The sequence below is a fragment of the Mytilus galloprovincialis genome, chromosome 5, assembly GCF_965363235.1.
Source record: "Mytilus galloprovincialis chromosome 5, xbMytGall1.hap1.1, whole genome shotgun sequence".
Classification (NCBI taxonomy): domain Eukaryota; kingdom Metazoa; phylum Mollusca; class Bivalvia; order Mytilida; family Mytilidae; genus Mytilus; species Mytilus galloprovincialis.
In genome coordinates, this window is record NC_134842.1 from 53,813,390 (window position 1) to 53,821,099 (window position 7,710).

General features: G+C 33.0%; 1 pseudogene; it reads left to right on the plus strand.

Moving 5' to 3' along the window:
• Positions 1-5,957: 5,957 nt before the first annotated feature.
• LOC143074074 (uncharacterized) lies at positions 5,958-7,182 on the plus strand (annotated as a pseudogene).
• The last annotated feature ends 528 nt before the right edge of the window (positions 7,183-7,710 follow it).

A 7,710-nucleotide genomic window follows, 5' to 3' on the forward strand; every position in this document is an offset into this window, starting at 1 on the left:
ACATTCCAGCAGCACCTGCATACGGGGTATATATCTCCCAATTGATACGATATTCCCGTGCTTGCATTTCCTATCATGATTTTCTTGATAGAGGTTTGCTGCTCACAAGGAAGCTATTAAACCAAGAGTTCCAAATGGTGAAGTTGAAATCATCCCTTCGTAAATTTTACGGACGCCATCACGAGTTGGTTGACCGTTATGGAATAACCGTTTCACAAATGATATCGGATATGTTCCTTACGTCGTAACTACAATCCCCTTCCCTTTCATGAATATGACCTACCGAATTAGACTATTTACCGGATTTGTAATCACTTAAGCAACACGACGGGTGCCACATGTGGAGCAGGATCTGCTTACCCTTCCGGAGCACCTGAGATCACCCCTAGTTTTTGGTGGGGTTCGTGTTGTTTATTCTTTAGTTTTCTATGTTGTGTCGTGTGTACTATTGTTTTTCTGTTTGTCATTTTTATTTTTAGCCATGGCGTTGTCAGTTTGTTTTAGATTTATGAGTTTGACTGTCCCTTTGGTATCTTTCGTCCCTCTTTTATAGACACTAGAATGAATTGCTTATTATATGCTGACGATTTACTGTTACTATCTGAAAGCAAAGAAGGTCTTCAATCCTGTTTAAATTCTCTAAAAACATACTGTGATAGATGGAAGCTAAATGTCAATTTAAATAAAACAAAAATTATGATCTTCAGTAAAGGTAAAAAAGATTTTAAAAAATTTAAATTTTTTTATGATAACAAAGAAATTGAAATTGTTGAGAAATATAAATACCTGGGTATTATCATTTACTTTAATGGAAATTTTAAACATGCTGCAGAACACTTATACAAACAAAGCCTAAAGGCACTTTTTTCTCTGCATTCTAAGACATTTGGATTCAATACTATAGATCATAAACTAAAATTAAAACTTTTTGATACTCTTATAAAACCCATAAGTACTTATGGATCTGAAATATGGATTAGTGACTACAATATAAAAGACTCAAATATTGATAAATTACCTTTTGAAAAAATTCATAATAAATTTTGTAAAAATATTTTAGGAGTTCACAAGAGAAGTTCAAATATGGCAGTAAAGTGTGAATTAGGAAGACAACCTACTTTGAATCATATACTAACCCTAGCCCTTAAATATTATGATCGACTTAAACAGCTTCCATCTGACAGATTGCTTAGTGAAACATATAAATTAGATCATTCATTATATACTGATGGACACAGATCTTGGCACAAATTTATCTCTAACTCTATTGAAAAATATAATTTAACAGACAATAATCTCAATTTAAAGAACTTAAAGGAAAATATTAATAACCAACATTCTAATAACACTTTGCATAATCTAGAAAAATTACGTTCAATTGAACAAGACAATTAATTACATTTCTATGCCAATATCTATTCAGAAGAATTTAAATTGCAAAATTATCTATCTTATAAATGTTCTCCTAATATAACAAGAAATCTTACAAAATTAAGAATTAGTTCCCACCCTCTTTTGATTGAAAAGGGTAGATATTTCAGACCAAAAATTAAGAGAGAAAACAGAATATGCTCTAACTGCAATCAAATAGAAGATGAAAAACATTTCCATATTTATTGCAAAAAATTTGAAAATTATAGAAAACAACTATTTAATAAACTAAATTTTAATTCACAAGATCTGTGCCCTGAAAAAGTTATGGAAACCATTATTAGTTTACTTAACCCACAAAATATTGATGACACAAAAAATATATGCCATTACATACAATTATGCTTTGAATCTTTGTAATTTTATTCATTTAACCTTGATTTGATATTTTGTCATACATAATATATATTTATTTATGTGATGTAATATCATGTTAATGTGGGGGAAGACATCATTATACTTATATTGATTTTCCTGATTTAATAAAAACTTAAAAGAAAAAAAACTTGAAACTAAAGTCTGTGAATTTTCTACAAAATTCTTGATTTTATTTCACCATTGTTTACGCACTTTTGGTAGTTAATTTGGGGGCAAAAGTCTGTAGTTACATAGTTTTATATACTCAAAATGAACAGTATGAAGATGGAAAGAAGTTATTCAACCCTTACCAATATTCTATTGTTTTTGTTGGATCTTATAGTGAGTTTCTTCAAAATTATTCTGATAAATTGATGTGAACGTTAAATAATAAAACATCAATTTATCAGAATAATTTTGAAGAAACCCAAAAATAAATATAAAAATGGACCAATTCAAGTACACCTTCTACGGTGCGCTTGAATTTAGTGACTCAACACTAGGTGTTTTGGATTGTATAGGACTTTTTGTGAATAGAAATATGGTCACTTGGTCATCTCCCGATCGGCAGTAAAACGCTTGCCGAAGTGGGGTGCCGTTTTGCTGTGCGGGATGTATTAAGTTCGCAGTCACGTTAAATCCGATGCCTCGTGTAAAGAGAGTACCACGCTCTGTTTGAGGGGTCCGTAGGTGGCCTGTTGCAAGGCAAAATTTCTGTTCCTATCCAATTCAATATACCTTCATTTTCCAGTGGCAGTCCAAATTTCTCCGACCATCATCCCGAATGGCCTCTATTATGACAAAACCTACCTAGTGTTTTTATTGTTAACTTGTTCCCGTCCTGAACATTAATGAAATACTTGCCACTGGACGTTAAGCAACCAACAATCAATCAATTTCACAGGTTAAGGACATAGAGTAAATGGTAGTCACAGTCAGTTCGTTGTCAATGGACGATGACTGGACTTGAATTGTGATGCATTATTTTTTCTGGTCTGTGTGTCCGTTCGTTCGTCTGTTCGTCCCGCTTCAGGTTAAAGTGTTTGATCGAGGTAGTTTTTGATGAAGTTTGAATTCCAATCAACTTGTAACTTAGTACACATGTTTTTTATGATACGATCTTTCTAACTGTAAATTAATAATGCCAAATTTGAAATTTTACCCCATTTTCACGGTCCACTGAACATAGAAAATAATAGTGCGTACTTAGGACACACTCTTGTTTTAAGATGTATTGTATTATTTTGTTGATTATGTATGCCTTCAGCCACATTGGGGTATAAATGTGCATTATTCAATAAACTAACAATATCCTTGAAAACTCTTCGGAAGCTCTCTAACAATTGCATCAAAAACTTAAAACATCGATATCGCCTACAAGACTATTTTGTGAAAGAGAAGTTGTCTGCAATCACATAAAACAAATTGGAATAATGAACAACTAAAGTCAACAAATGATGCCATGATACCTTAAACATTTGGAGATCAAAATCTGTACCAGTTGGTATGGTTATATTAATCCTATCGGGTATAGACATATAATTTTCCACATGACAAGTTTTATTCGCCTTCTAAAAACATTGAAATACACAAAAAACAAGTGAACTAGCCAATTTTTAAGTTCTCAAAGCATCAACTATCTTAACTATTGTTTCAAAAAAGGTCCCAAAGCATTTCTTTTAAAGTCTCCGGGACAAGTTTGCAATTCCGCTGAGTGCAAAAGTTGTCACCTTAATTTTTATTTTTTTGTGTGTGTGTGGGGGGGGGGGGGGAGTCAACATGAAGTTGATAACTTGGTTGGTATAGGCTCCCTAATATTTGTCCTAAAATGGTCTCTAGCACCACTGATGAAAAAGTTGTGCCCCTCTTTTTTAACAAATTTCATCAGAGGATTTTTTTTCCTCACAGGAAAAAGATTTCCCTTAGGTAATTTGCTGCATAATTTTTACCAAGAGAAAATTATATTTCCTGTGAGGAAATTCTATCCACTTCGATTTCCTCAACCTTTAAGGAAATTTTTAACAAACATTTTTTCCTAAAGGAAATTTGATGAATTCAAATTTTCCTAAAGGAAATTTTAGTGATTCCAAACTTCCCTAAGGAAATTTCATGATTCCAAATTTCCCTAAGGAAATTTCATGATTCCAAATTTCCCTTGAGAATATTTCATATTTCAAACTCATCTATTTTTACGGATATTGGTTTCAATATTGGCATGGACCTCGTGAATAAAAATGCACTCATTCAGCGAGAAATATTTATTCATGACTGTATATAAATAAAAGTTTCACATAAGAGTTTTTGAATTGTGGTTGATCCTTGGTTTTTACAATTTACTCAATTTTACAACCATATTACTTCATATATTTCTTGTTGTATTAACTTATAATCAATTTAGACTTTCAACATGAATATACAATAAAATCAAAACAATATAAACAAAAACCTGAACAAGTATACAATCAGTTACGATGCTGTTGTCAGGTCATTAAAGATTGCATATTTTGGCGTTAATATTGATTCACTTGTAGGGTCTTTGTATTGGAACTAAACACATTTATTCAAAAACCAGTTGTTGGCATGACACGGGTAATGTTCTTCTCATATATGTTATGATGGAATGATACTAAACCCCTAACGGGAAGGATTGTGGCTGATATTCATATGAAGAAGACATAATCTTTCAATCAGTTTAATTGAAGTCTGGAGCTGGCATGTCAGTTAACTGCTAGTAGTCTGTTGTTAGTTATGTATTATTGTCATTTTGTATATTTTCTTTTGTTACATCTTCTGACATCAGACTAGGACTTCTCTTGAAATGAATTTAAATGTGTGTATTGTCATGCGTTTACTTTTCTACATTGGCTAGAGTTATAGGGGGAAGGTTGAGATCTAATAAACATGTTTAACCCCGCCGCTTTTTTGTTCCTGTCCCAAAGAGCCTCTGTCCTTTATTAGTCGTATATTATTTTTAGTTTTAGTTTCTTGTGTATAATGTGGAGTTTAGTATGGCGTTTATTATCACCGAACTGGTATATATATTTGTTAAGGGGCCAACTGAAGGACGCCTCCTCCAGGTGCGGGAATTTCTCGCTGCATTGAAGACCTGTTGGTGACCTTCTGCTGTGATCTATTTTATGGTCGGGTTGTTGTCTCTTTGACACATTCCTCATTTCCATTCTCAATTTTAATCAATGTACTGTGGATTCTTGTTGATTAATTAATCATGAATTACTTATTTTAGAATTCAATGAAGAAAAGGAAAAATACTTGAGGAATAATCAACATAACTTGAATATATTAAAAACTGCAGTTTCCCTTTTCATTTTAGAACAAGTACCCATTTGAAACAAGATTATTTGGGCTAAATACCTGTAATCGACATGTTTCATGATTTCAAAGTGGCAGAAATTAAATATCTTAAATTATAAAGTTTGATGAGGTGTAGAATTGAACAGTTCTATTAATTTAAAATGAACATAGTAAATGCAGACTATACAAATAATTCAAAGGTATGACTACAAAGCTGAGATTTTGATTCTTACTTTCAATTTGTTATATAAGATGTATAATTTCTCTTAACAAAATATGCATCATACACTTTTAGGAAAAATCATTTTGGAAACAGTAATTTCAAGGGGGATCTACGTCATCATGCAGGGTGTCGGAGATTGAAATTGGACCATTATCTTGTCGCTTCAAGGTAAGAATTTTACTTATTATGCCAGTTATATGAGAGTTATGATAGGAAAATAAATGAGTCATCGCTCAATATTATTGGTTATCTCAATTTTGCAAACACTTCGATACAAGTTTTAAGAATTAGGTCAAACATGCAGGATATCGGCAAAAATTTTCATAACAACATCTTGATTATCAAGAACCGCCTCATTTATCAACAAATGAACATGTCCGAATTCTGTATTGTACTCGGGAAAATACGTGTTACTCACAAATATCCGTCATTATGGTCGAAAAACGTCGTATTTTTTAAAATCACAAACTATTACAAACTTGTTCACTCCAAACATTACTGGTGAAACAGGGTCGAGATCAATCAGTACAACAGAAGACGATATAGCAACATACAGTTACAAATTAACTTTTCATGATGCCGAATCATTATTGTGCTCCCTCAAATCAGACAAACAGGCGAATGCAAAAGGAATATGGACACTAGAGACTGTGAATTTATCCTCACAGCAACAAAAGAGGCAGAGAAAATGGAGAATTTAAGAGATTGTGACATTAAAATATTTTTAAAGTTCTTTAAACATAAAAAGCTCACAAATGCAAAGCTTAGTATTGGAAAAGATGAGAAATTGAAAGCGATTTTTGATGTCATTGGCTTGGTTACAAGCATACAAAAAAGTCATATGATCAAGAAGAAAGCAAAACTGTATAATGTAAAGTCATTAAAAGATCAAGCTAAACTGGTTTTATCTGGGGAAAAAGTATCAAAGCATGCCCTTAACATAATGTGCGCAGAGTATGTGTGGCAAGATAAACTGTCTGATTGGAAAGACTCGTCAAGACTCAAACATGATTTGAAAGTTTCAACGTCTAAATTCCCTGAATACTGGTTTTACATACCAGATTACAGCAAGGAGAGAGAACAGCTGGACATTCGATGTGTGGACTCCTCACATTTATTGACGAGAACGCGGCGTAAAGGAGGGATGGAACACATGACCAATGAACCATGGGTCAAGGTAGAAAGAAGTAAAAAAACATTGATAACTCCAATTATGATCGAAGATATAGTCGATCCAATGAGTGTTCCCAGTTACTCACTTTTGCTCGGACGTGGAGAATACTATGAGAGACAATGGTGATATGGATGCTGCATCGTTTTGTCATGCAGTACGACGTTGGTGGAAAGCGGAAGATGAATCTGGTATTTCGGCATTAGATAGAATACATATGCGCATTGCGCTTCGAGAACGTCTTTTGGACAATGTCAATTTCGGCGCTTTCCTCCACCAACAATGTATATAAAAGGGTTGCCTTTGCAACTATGGGAAGCTCTTGTTGCTAGTATTGACAATAAAGCCATTTTGTACTCCCTCGCAAAAAGAGGGACATACAATGTTCGCGCTTTCTCTAGCATGATGGGGGAGGGAAACATTTTTTGCTGAGGTGACCAATCAAGATAAAGGAGGAACAAAAGGCACTTTAACTGCAGCTGAATTTTCACATTTTATTGGGAAAAGTTTGGAACAGATGCATATCAGGCTAGATACAGAAAGGACCTTCACTTACCGAACGTCTAGATCAATTGTATACAATCTAGTGGAAAACGACCATGCAGACAAGACTTATGTCGGTGATGAATTGCAGACAAGACTTATGTCGGTGATGAATTGCAGACAAGACAACAATCAAAAGTTGTAATTCATGTGATCAAGCCAAGGTAAAATTATATCATTTATTTTTATTTTACACGATATAAAGCGAACTCAGACAACTGAAAATGATCTATGGTTTTCGTTCTGAAATGACGTTTGCATAATTTGTTATGTGGTGTATATTGTATGTCAATTTTGTTGGAATAATGACATGGAAAGAAATAACAACTTAAACATTGTTTGGTAAATACCTGCATGCTTTCGTTTTTAAATAGGTAATTCCACATAAGTAAAGCTAATTAGATAAATTTTTGCTATCTAGTAACATATGTATTTGGGTATTTAGAAGTATATATTTCTTTTCAATTCACTGGAATTGCAAGCTCAATCATACGTATAAGCAAAACGACATTTTTATAAATGATGAGCTTTTGTAAATTATTTCTCAACTAAGTGCACACATAATAAAACTAAGTGGATAAAAATGGAATCAAATATAGGCAACCATAATATACTGCTGTTAAAAAAGTCAATTTTCGATAAAGAGTGAACAAATCAATGAAACAAACCTAAA